We start from the raw sequence: 12809 nt of genomic DNA, 5'->3' as shown, positions 1-12809 counted from the left end.
CATCACCTCCCACCACGACCATCTACCCTCATCCTTCACCCATCACCTCCCACCACCAACATCTACCCTCATCCTTCACCCATCACCTCCCACCATGACCATCTACCCTCATCCTTCACCCATCACCTCCCACCACCATCATCTACCCTCATCCTTCACCCATCACCTCCCACCACCACCATCTACCCTCATCCTTCACCCATCACCTCCCACCACCACCATCTACCCTCATCCTTCACCCATCACCTCCCACCACCATCATCTACCCTCATCCTTCACCCATCACCTCCCACCACCATCATCTACCTTCATCCTTCACCCATCACCTCCCACCACCATCATCTACCTTCATCCTTCACCCATCACCTCCCACCACCATCATCTACCCTCATCCTTCACCCATCACCTCCCACCACCATCATCTACCCTCATCCTTCACCCATCACCTCCCACTACCACCTAACCTCATCCTTCACCAATCACCTCCCATCACCACCTAACCTTATCCTTCACCCATCACCTCCCATCACCACCCACCACCATCATCTACCCTCATCCTTCACCCATCACTTCCCACCACCACCATCTACCCTCATCCTTCACCCATCACTTCCAACCACCATCTACCCTCATCCTTCACCCATCACCTCCCACCACCACCATATATCCTCATCCTTCACCCATCACCGCCCACCACCACCATCATGACCAAGAAAAACTACCATCTACTGTTTCTCCCTAGTATTTCCCACCATCTATCTTCTACATCAACCTTTATGACAAATCAGCATTTACTACCAACATCCACCACCATCCAGTCACTCACTACCACCAACATTTATTTTTTCCAACAAATATTCACTATGTATCTGCTGAATACCGAGCCCTGTCCGAGGCACTGGAGATATAGGCATGAAACACCTAAGGATCCTCTCCTCAAGAAGCCAACGTCCCAGGAAGGGAGATAAGACCTGGACAGAAATCACAATACAAATGGCAGGCAGTGATATGTGCCAAAAGGACACACAGGCAGGTCACTTCTCAGAGAGACATCCTGGAGGAGAGGAAGATGGGAGGAGGAGGAGAAGGCAATGGAGCTGGACCGACAAGGCTGGGCTCTAGTGAACAGGTGACCATGGGGCTGCCATTGGAGACCAGGAAGGTGGGTGGGGCAAGCTTTGCAGCCCCAGGACCACACCCATCTCTTCCTTCTTTTGGGACCACTTCCCTCCACTCCAGGCTGCCTTCCTACTTCACCCAGGCTTCCTAGAGGAACTCAGATCTGCCTCAAGAACCCCTGGCCAGGGAGGTACAGCTCGTTCTTCTACAGACAGCTCCACCACAGCCCAAAGTGGGATCGAGTATGGGACAGGACTTGGTCCAGGCAAGGTGCTTTACCACCATGTGAGGTGCTTTATAAACATGTGAGGCGCTTTATAAACAGGAGACAAGGCAGAGAGAAGAAAGAACACAGGACAAGGTGTCAGATGACTGGTCTGTGACTACTGGTCGCGTGACGATGGGAAGTCACTTCCCCTCTCTGGCACAATGGGTGGCCTCTACCCTGTGGCTCTAAGACATGTATCAGCAGCACTGACATTATTAATGCACAGTCTTGGGGGTGGGAGGGTGTTCATTTCTTCCCCAAGATCTGTGCACCACCCATCAGGAAGGGCAGCCCCCTCCCACCCCATCATCTTGAGGAGAGACATGGAGGAGGGGGAGATGGAGGCGGGGAAGTAGAAAGCCACAAAACATGACAGAGGCCTGGGATGTTTTTCAGTCCCTCCGAGGCAGGCATTTAAAAATGCAGAAAGCTCGGTCAGCATCAGGCCTGCCCAGAAAGCCTGCCGCTCCCTAAAGGGGAGGAGGGGTGACCAGGAAGGAGAGGAAGACAGGGAGGGAAGAGAGCAGGAGGGAGGGCTCCCAGACTGAACTCCAGGCCGTGTTTGCATCCCTTGGCATCCCTTTGCATTTTTGCTTCCTCCTTCCCAGAGAGCCCAGACACCAGTGCCCACTGTCCTGGGCCAACTGGACACCCTATGAGTCAGCCTCCAGGCCTCCCTGGTAGCAGCGTCCTGCAGGCCAGGCCCATGAGGTGAGGGTGGCACAAGGAGCTGCCCTGCTTTTACCAAGGAGACAAGACTGGAATTGTCAAACAGTGCTCAAGGACTTGGAAAGCCATCAAGCGGTGAGGGCTGGAATTGCTCGGAGGAGACCCAGACAGTCTGGGAAGGCTACCTGGAAGAGGCTAAGTGGCCCCTGGACAGAACAGAGCAGGGGAGATCATTCCAGGGAGGGAGACAGTTGGGGTGAAGGGCAAAGGGAGGGTGGCACCGGCTACAGGTGCTCTGCCTGAAAGTGGTACTCGCTGGGCATATACCAGCCTCAGGCACAACTTGACGCTTTTTGAAAATGTTTCTCTTGACTTTTAGAGAGAGAGGACAGGAGAGGGAGAGAGAAGATAGAAACATCGATGAGAGAGAAACATCAACATCGATCAGCTGCTTCCTGCACAACCCCCGCTGGGAACTGAGCCCACAACCTAGGCATGTGCCCTGACTGGGAATCGAACTGGCGACCTCCTGGAGCATAGGTCAACACTCAACCACTGAGCCACACCGGCTGGGCCAGCTTGACTCTTGATTTTTTAAAAATACCTCTGGTAAAAGGTAACATTACGCATTGTTTAGGGATATACACATATACAGAAATGAAAGCATAAAGGAAAAAAATACCTGCTGAGTGAATGGATAGCAAATTGTGGTACATCTATACAATGGAATACTACTCAGCAGTAAAAACGGAATGAACTATGGACAGCAACATGGATAAATTTCAAAATAACTATGCTGAGTAAAATAAGCCAGTTTCAAAAAAAAGTGCGTATATAACCCATGGAGCAACTGCAGGCCCTCAGATCCCTTCTAAATGCTTCCTCTTCTTCCCACCCATCCCACTTGGGGTCCTGGGGCCCTCAATAAAGGTATTGAGGTGCTGAGCAAATATAGTGGAGACACCCAAGGTCCAGAGACCCAGGCCCTGGAAGGATCATTCCCAGGCCTCCCTTCCACAGGGAGATTGTGGGGTGGGCCAGAGCCCAGCCTCCCTGGCTGACAGCAGAACAGGTGGAAAAGGGGACAGGGGAGCCCTGGTCCCCAGAGGCACAACGTGCACCCAGACCTGTGGTCTCAAATGCACGCTCATGAGTGCACACACACACACCTGTGAGCACAGGAAGGCATGAAGGTAATCCAGACCCTAGAAGACAGAGAAGGGAGAGAAACGTATCTTTTCCCTTATCCCTTAGACCAGAAATCTCACCTTTCTGTCTGTACTGTGCACACATGCCTGGACTCATGTACACATGGACATACAGAACACTGCACATAAAACACACGCCCATCACACATGGACCTGCCTCCAAATCCATCTAATAACAATGGCAGCAATTTCTCTTTGAACAAGAGCCAACTCCACCAGGTGTAGAAACGGAAGTGCTGCCCTGCACACCTCCAGGGGGCACCAATCTCATGGATTACAACAGGAAGGGCACCCTCACAGATGTGCAACATGGCAGCCCTGACCCGGGGATCACCACCTCCCCACCCCCTGTTTCTGTTCTGTCCCCCCGTCTCTCCATCTCAGCTGGCATTATGATCTGGGGGGAGGAAGGAGATAGAGCAAAATGAGAATTAACCTTGAGAACAGCTCGATGCCAAGGACCAGCTAGGGGCAGGGCTTCTTTCCTAAACCATCCAAATAGCTGCCCTCCCTGCACTGAGACATACACTATGACCCCTTCAGGTCCCTAGGCTATGGGTGAGTGAGTTGCGATTCAGACTGGTTGACCAAGTTGTTTGAGGTCACAGAGCAATTACGTGGAAGAGCTGAGACTGGCACCCTGGTCTTCCAATGCCGTGGCCAGAGTCCTTGACCATACTCAGCATCTGGTGCTGGTGCTCATTTTTCCAAGTCCAAGATGGCAGGCAGAGCGGGGAAAGGCTGTTGGAGGAAGTACTGGCCAGTCCCAGCAGAGGGAGCAGCCTGGGCCTGTGTGCTAGGCAACTGCTCTCCTGGGGGCCACTGGTCCTGGGTGGAGCCCAGAGTTGCCATCTGGCTCCCAGCAGAGTTCCCAGCAAGCCCCACCTTACTGACAGGTTTACAAGCTTCTAGGGATCCACCGTGGGGGCACCCCCCACAGGCGAGGCTGCTGCTGACACAATGGAAACTCCCCGCCCCCCCCCCATGCCCCCCAGCCCATTCCTCCTGGGCATTTATGAGCTGCCACGTACAAGCCGGGTCAGCCCTCCAGGTGACCCTCAACCAGCTCAAGGCCTCATTCCTACCTCTCAGTAGGGACCCAGGGGAGATGCCCAGACACAGCGTAGCCTCCAGAGTGACCTCCCCACTGCCCCCACCAAACTCTGCCCAGAACCCCGCAGAACCCTGGACAGGCTGAGCTGGGCTGCCAAGGAGAGACAGGGAGGGAGCAATACTATGGCCATGACCAAACTCTATGTGGCTTAACAGGCAACGTCTTTACCTGCCCCAATGCCACTCGGACACAGGTCCTCAGAAGAGACGTTACCATGGTCACCCAGCCAAAGTAAAGAGCCCAGATTGGAACCGGAACCTGCTGCCTCCAAACCCAGAAGCTCTGTCACTAACTGAGATCTCCGAGAGCCTCACTTTTCTCATCTGTGAAATGGGGGTCATAGCAGACCTTCTTCATGGGATTTTTGTGAAGATTAAATGAGATGATGTATGTAAAATGAACCCCAGTAAGTGGCTGCTATAATAATAAGTTATATATAATAATAGTTATTAATTACAATTACTATATAATAATAATTATTGTTATTGACATTCACCTGTGCTCTCCCACCTCCACACCTTTGCTCAAGCCGTTCCCCTATACCCCGTATCTTTTCCCTGCCGCACCTCTCCAAATCCTACCCATCCTTCAAGCCCAGCTGAATCCCCCTGCGTTCAGGATCGCCTTGTTCTGAACCCATGGCCCTGCATTCCGGTGCTGGCATGACCATCCGCATCCCTTAGGAGAGAGGCTTGTCTCACTCTCTGGACAGTGGGGCGGGGCAACCCTGGCCATGCCACAGACTTGCTGTGTGACTTTGGGCAAGTCACTTTACCTCTCTGGACCTGATGTCTTTCTCTTTAAAACGGGGTCATCATAGCTGCCCTGCCCACTTCTCCAAGTTGTTGTGAGGACCCGATGAGTTCACAGAAGCAAAAGGATTTTACAAACTTCAACACCTGATGCCAACATAAGGTCTTATTTTTTATATATATAAAAGCAACAACCACCACCAGAGGAAGTGACCAGCTCACTTCTGTCCAGGCACTTCTGTTTCATCTTATCCCAAATGTCCTCATCCCAGACTGGCAGGTGGTCCTGACCGGGACTAGCTTATATGAAAAGACTGTGGGAGACAGTGTAAGGGTGGGAGAGCAGGTGGGGCGAGGCCTTGGGAAAGAGAAAGGATTGTAAAACGGCAGATCTGAACTTCTCTGGGTTCCTTCAAGGGGCCCACTTCCCTCACCTGTTTCTTGCCTCTAGGCCTGGCCCAAGCCCACTTCTCTGCTGGGAACTTTTCCTTCCTCCTCCTCACCCATATATTCTCTCTCCCATCCTTCAGGCCTTGACGGTAAGCCCACTTCCTCCCAGAAGTCTCTCTGGCCCCAGGCTAGGTTAGGGACCCTGTATGGACCTCCAGGGACTTCACACACCCCTAACAAAGCATCCAGCATCTCAGCAACCTTTCTCAACTCTGACTCCTCCACAGGACTGAGCCCAAATGTCCCGAGGCATCCCCTGTATGCAATGCACTGACTTGTCTTCTCCAGCCCAGAATGGTTCCGGCTACCTGCCATCCATGGGACAGCTGAGAAAGAGCCACTCAGATCACCTTCAGTGCGGCTTTCTGGCTAGAAACGCCTTCGGGGTCGTTTGTGTGTCTCCCTAGTGGACTGTGGGCCTCCTGAGGACAGAGGCCATTGTCTTTTTATTTTTATTTTTTTGCTAATCCTCTCCCAACGATATTTTTCCATTGATTATTAGAGAGTGGGAGGGAAGGGGACCGACACAGAGAAAGAAACATAGATGTGAGAGAGACGCATCGATTGGTTGCCTCCCACACGTGCCCTGAGCCAGGGATGGAGCCTGCAGCCGAGGTATGTGCCCTGTTACATGCCCTTGACTGGAATTGAACCCGTGACCCTTCGGTCTGTGGGCTGACGCTCTATCCACTGAGCAAACCAGCTAAGGTGAAGCCACTGTCTTTTCCCCTGCTGTTTCCCCAGTGTGTAGCTCATAGCAGGTGCTCAATGAAAGCTATTGAGTGAATTGCCGCTGTCCAATTCTTCAATCTACTGATCAACTGACAAATGTCCAAGGAGCACCCACTTTGTACCTCTCCCTTTCTGGTGTCCTGTGGAGAAATTAAAGAAAGAGAGGATTACAGGACAGCTTCCTTCGCTGCCTAGCACCAAGACCCCCACTCTACATGCCTGGCGACAGCCCTGCCTGCTCAGGAACCTTCAATAGCTCCCCACTTGCCTGTGGGGAAAAGGGGAAAAGGAAGGCTATGAGGGTTGATTTTTTTCTTGCATATCAGATGCTGTACCAGATGCCTGTCGTGTACAACCTTGCCTCACCCTCCCAGGCCCTGAAAGGCAGGTATCTGTGGGAAGCACCTCGAAGACAGCCCCAATGATCCCCACATTCACCACCTGGCAGTCATGCCCTTCCTGTTGTCATCCCCTTCCCTTGAGTGTGAAGTGGATCTAGCAACCAGCTTCTAACAAACTGAATACAGCTGAAGTCATGGGCATCGCTCCTAAGCCTGGGTTATAAAATGCCTTTGGTCTCCATCTTGGTTACTCTTTCTTGCCTCTCCAGGGTTGCTCCCCCTGGGGAAACGATGAGAGAGTATCATTGATCAGCTGCCTCCTGCTCACCCCCTACTGGGGATCAAGCCCGCAACCCAAGCATGTGCCCTTGACTGGAATCAAACACGGGACTTTTCAGTCCTCAGTCCAGTCCTCAGGGTTGCCACATAGTAAGGTAGCCCTGAGAAGAAGCCCACATGGGGAAGGACTGAGGACTGCCAGTAGCTACGTGAGTAAGCTTGGATATGGACACCTCCAGGCAAGCCTTCAGATGAGATCACAGCCCGGTCCAACAATGTGACTGCAACCTGACAAGACAGGAAGATGCAGGTACCTATCTAAACTGTGTCAGATTCCGCCAAAACCGGTTTTGCTCAGTGGATAGAGCGTCGGCCTGCAGACTCAAGGGTCCCAGGTTCGATTCCGGTCAAGGGCATGTACCTTGGTTGCAGGCACATCCCCAGTAGGGGTTTGTGCAAGAGGCAGCTGATCGATGTTTCTCTCTCATTGATGTTTCTAACTCTCTATCCCTCTCTGTAAAAAATCAATAAAATATATTTTTAAACTGTGTCAGATTCCTGACCTTAGGAGATATGAGATCATTAAATGTTATTTTAAGCCACTAACTTTTGGGGTGATTTGTTATACAGCAATAGATATATTATGCAGCAATACAGCATCCATTAGTCCCATTTTGTAGATAAGAAAACAGGCTCTGACACTGGACTGAGGACTGAAAAGTCCCAGGTTTGATTCCAGTTAAGGGCACATGCTTGGGTTGCGGGCTTGATCCCCAGTAAGGGGTGAGCAGGAGGCAGCTGATCAATGATACTCTCTCATCATTGATGTTTCTCTCTCTCTCTCCCTCTCCCTTCCTCTCTGAAATCAATAAAAATATATTTTAAAAAGAAAGAAAACAGGCTCTGAAAGATAATAACCTGCCCAGGGTCACACAGTGGTGGGTTGGCTCTGAACTCATGTCTGGCCAGCATGCTCAATGCCCTCCCCTCTCCATGACCACTGCACCCTAGTCAGTTGCTGCATGACCTCTGAGCCTCCATGCATATACCTCTGTTGTTTAGGGGTAGGGGCCATCTAAACACCTCATCCTCTCTCCCAGATGCCCGGCTATGTCTACAGCAGGTCCTGCTGTTCCCTGGAAAACTAAATAAATCCATGATGACAAGGTGGGTGAAGGAGAGTGGCAGGGAATAGGCAGGATCATTACCCTCATAGCCAAGTTAATCTCCACACTGAGCCTCCTGCTCTCACTCACTCCGCGACATCCCAATCTCTGACATTTCCAGCAGCCAGATGTGCGTACAGATGTGCCTCCCAATACCCTAGTTGCTAGGAGGGAACCAACCCTCCTCCTCCCACTCTCCCATCCACCTCAAGATTCCAGAAGGGGATTCTAGTTGAGATCTATTCCGGGTTCAGCTCCTTGTCCCAGTCTTCCCAGCTCCTCCCCAAAGCCCCCAGGCCAGCCTGAGAGAATGAGAGGGAACACAGCTCAGTCACATAAATCCACACACCACACAGACATCTTCCTTCGTTTCCCTTACACAAATCCACACTCGCTCATGTGTACACACGTGCATACACACATAGCCAGTGTGTGTGCCTAAGAGAGCCTTCTGTCCTGGGAACCCTCCCCACCCCCAGGGCTAGAGAGGCAGAAGATGCGATCTTGGTCCTTGGAGGCAGCCAGGTGTGTGTGGTGTCCACACTTGCAAGCACACACAAGCCTGGAGAAGCCTCCGTGGAAACTCACAAAAGCACATCCATTTCCTGAATGACTGGTTGCTGTGTACCAGGTGTCCTGCCCCTATGCGTATTAGCTCACTTAATCCTTTCTACAACCCTTTGGGGTAAACCTTATCATCTCCAATGTGGGTCAGACAAAGAAACTGACCGAAAGTCACATGGCCAGTAAGAGAGGAATGGGATTCCAACTCTCACCAAGAACACCAACTCACCTTCCTCTTCCTCTCCAACCTTGCCTGGTCTCGGGTCTCATCTTCTGAAATGTCCTTTACGGCTCCATCTCATCTGCCTCCCCTGGCCACCTGCAGCTCCCACTGCCATGTGGTCCACAGGCCCAGGGCCTGTACCCCACACTCTGCCCCCTGACACAATGACCAAGCAGCTGCTGGCTGTGTGCCAGGCACTGGCTGGGTTAAGATAATACAGAGATGGCCCAGCCGACGTGGCTCAGTGGTTGAGCGTCAACCTTCGAACCAGGAGGTCACAATTCAATTCCCGGTCAGGGCACAGGCCCGGGTTGTAGACTCAATACCCGGTGTGGGGCACGCAGGAGGCAGCTGATCAGTGACTCTCATCAGTGATGTTTCTCTCTCTCTCCCTCTCTATTCCTCTCTGAAATAAATAAATAATATATATTTTTTATTTGTTAAAAAGATAAATAAGAGATAAAGATAATACAGAGATGGATCAGCCTGACCGCTGCCTTCCTGGAGCCGTAAGCACAAGTGGGGTGTGGTGCGCGTGTGTACATATGGTCACAGACACACCTGCCGGGCTCACCCTGGCCCTTAAGCCTCCAGAGCTGCTGCCAGGAGACAGGCGGCTCCCTCAGTGCTAATCCCACGTCTCATAAATCCATCTGAGGCCCTCTCCCCTGCTGCCTGTTTGAGAATTAAGGAACCAAGGAGAAGTGGGGAGTCAGCTGCGGAAGGGACAAGGCCTGGCTTCCCCTCTGAGCTGCCAGCCATTTCCTTCTAGGTCACAGCAGCCGCCTCTGGGACAGGCTAGTGTGGGAACCAATTGCCCAGGACCCTGCACCCGCACATCTAGAGCCTGTTAGTCCAGAGACCAACCTAAGGGTGACATGTATGTCTGGGTACATTTGTGGGTGTCATCCACTCATCACACCAACCCCATAGCAATGGGTCACTTCCTTCCCCTGGGGGGAGCGCTGAAGGGGGTACAGAAGGAAGGAGGGTGGGGAAGAAGAGGGGAGGAGGGGGGAGGGCTCCTGGTATTGCAGCTGCCTCCCTCCCTCTGTGCTCTTCCTACCCCAGCCCATCCTGCCCTCACGATGGGGGAGCAGCTCTGGAAATCTGCCCAGTGAAAGAGATCAAGCATGTAAGTGCCAAAACCATTTTCCAAATGGGAATTAATTTCTCCCATGGGGCCCCTGCCAGGCTGGTCCCAGAGGAGCTGACTCCTCAACAGTAGCCCCACCACACACACACACACACACACACACACACACACACACACACACACGAGACTCAGGCAGAAATACTGTCATCTACAGAATAAGGACATATCACAGGCACATAGTCCCACAAATGTGGCTGCTCACACATGAAAATGCAGATACGACAACACTCTATCCCTAAATATTATACAGGTAAATACCCATCACGTGGGCACACATATACAGAGGCCTAGCACACAGATACATAATCTGCAGCCACTAGAAACACAGACTGCCAAGACATGTCCACAACCTCCCACACACGAACAGTATGGGGTCACCCCCCCCCTCACCTCACACTGTAACCCAGCAATCCAAAATCTTCAGCTTGAAGCAAACCCAAACCCCCGAGGTTCCCATAAAACACAATCAGAAACTATATCGTCACGTCCTCGGCAGGCAGGCTGCAGGCCGAGAGCACCCCAGGAAGGAACAAACCCCCTGCATCTCCCACTTTCCCCAACTCACCTCCCAGAAGGAAGGAAGCGAAACCAGAGCCACTGGGATGGCCCGTGCACAGGTATGGGTACACGCGGACATGGGTGAGGACATGTGAGGACGTGCATGCAGGGGTAGTGTGGGTACAGGCAAACACCCCCTCTCCACATCCCTACTGCTGTCTCCTACTCGTGTTGATGGCAGGCTGAGGCAGGGGCCAGCGCCAGCTTATCAGGGACCCAGCCTAAGGACAGTGGTCCTGGCAAGGGGGTGGAGACCAAAGCAGATGGGCTATTTGATTAGCGCTCGCCAAGGGCCACCCAGCCTGGCTGCCCGACTCCTAGAGTTCTCGGCACACCCAAGCTCTCCTCCTGTCCCCAGCGGAGAGGAAGGGACACGACCCTGGCCTCAGAATGCTTTTCTAAGCCCTTTAGATTTTCCGCATGTTAAGTCCTTACATCATGTCATGCAGTCCTCACGGTACTCCTCTGAGGAGGGTACTCTCAGACTCACTGACAGATGAGAAAACTGAGGCTCAGGGGAAACACTTGCCTTCACTGTACCATGGCTATCTACTCCAACGCAAGGGCTCTTGACGGCCATGTGCCGTCCAGGGGTGGTGGTGGTGGTGAGGTCTTGGGGTCCTCACTCCCCTCTGAAGCCTGTGCTCCCAGGCAGCTGGAGGACAGTGCGCTGTATCCTAATCCGCTCCGAGGGCCGCTGTGTCCTTTCCAGGCCACGGGCTTGCCCAAGTCTGACTTCAGTGGAAAATGCCAGTCTGCCTCAGACCTTCTGCCAGCAGGCCCCGCTGGGCCAGTGGGCGCTGAGAGGCACCCCCGCCCCACAGACAGGCAGGGCCAGGCCCAGGTCAGCCCAGTCCGAGGCTCAGGCCAGGGCCCCGGCCACGGGCATTGGCCCTGGCTGGCTCCGGATTATGTGTCTTGCAGAGCCTTCCATCTGTCACTTAGCCCTCTAGGCCCAGGACAAAATTCATTTCCTTTTAGGAGAACCAATGATTTGCTTTTCCCGTGTCTCCTTCCCTGACTTTTTCTTTTTAATTAGAAATTACTCTCTCAAAAGTCCAGAGCCTGGGAGGGGAAGCCACTTGGTCACCAGTCCTGGCCACGGCTGCCCACTCCTTCCTTCTGGGCCTTTGCTGGTTGCTCGGTGACCACTGGACTCAGCAGATGGAGGCCACCCCATCCCCTAATGCCCTGTCTGGGGGGAGGAGGGCCTAGAAGGGAGTGTGGCAGGATTCCCCAAGGTCAGCCCTCACTGTCCTGGCACCAGCCAGTTTTACAGGAACCCCGGGTCCGGTGTCCCAATGATGACAAAACAGTCACTGCGAAGGCTTCCCCTCCTGGGTCTGGGGCCACATCGGCCCGTTACTCCCCAGGTCATAGCACCTGAGCCAGGCGGATGAGGGGACAGGAGTTGGGGCAAACAGGAGCCCTGTGAACAGGGAGCCAACGGGCACTCCTCCCGTCCACCCCTTCGCCTGCTTGCTGGTCTTTTCTGTCTGACCGTGGACATGAACCCCAGGGGTCAGAAGTTCACTGACCTTCCCAGCAGAGCACACACTTAGAGAACTGAGGTCAGGCAATGTGGGGAGCTGTCACTTGCACACTCATGTGCTTAGGCACCAGCGGGCACAGGTACACACCCACAGACACCTCTAATGCACACTTATGAGCAAAGGCACGCATGTACACTCATGCACACTTGTGTGTGCCCACACATCGCTCCACAGCCCCACCATGGAAACTCAGCACTGACCTCCAGGGCCCGCATCCCAGGGCCCACAAACAAGTCCCCCCAGGTGTCAAACGGTGCTTTGCCCCAGTCCTAAGAAAGGCGGGTACGGACACCCAGTACCTCACATCCCACTGGGGGCTTGTCGGCACCCTGGGGCGATCAGAGGACAAGGAGACTTCGTGGGGAGACTCAGCTGCTTGACTTTCCACCAGTTACCTGGGAAAGCCCCCCTCTTCCTGCTCTTCCCAGCCTCCCTTGCTTTCCTCCAACCCAGTTCCTGCCACCCAAAGGAGTCCCCACAGGAGAGAAGAGGCAGGGGGATGGCTATGCTTCAAGCTCCAGAGCCTCTCAGACCAGGTGGTCCCCAGCCTGGGGGTGGGCAGACCCCCAGGCATCAGCTGGGGCCTTACCGTGGAGGGTGCTCCGGGTGATCTGTCCCCCCATCACGGGCAGCGGGCAGCACGGCCACCTCCGCTTG

General features: G+C 53.4%; 1 protein-coding gene across 1 annotated transcript in view; it reads right to left on the bottom strand.

The window, feature by feature from the left end:
• NEURL1 (neuralized E3 ubiquitin protein ligase 1) overlaps positions 1-12809 on the bottom strand; it is a 67751-nt gene that overhangs the window by 18958 nt on the left and 35984 nt on the right. The window lies entirely within an intron of this gene.

Source organism: Eptesicus fuscus, chromosome 17, assembly GCF_027574615.1.
Source record: "Eptesicus fuscus isolate TK198812 chromosome 17, DD_ASM_mEF_20220401, whole genome shotgun sequence".
NCBI lineage: Eukaryota > Metazoa > Chordata > Mammalia > Chiroptera > Vespertilionidae > Eptesicus > Eptesicus fuscus.
This window is presented reverse-complemented; position numbering and strand designations above follow the sequence as displayed.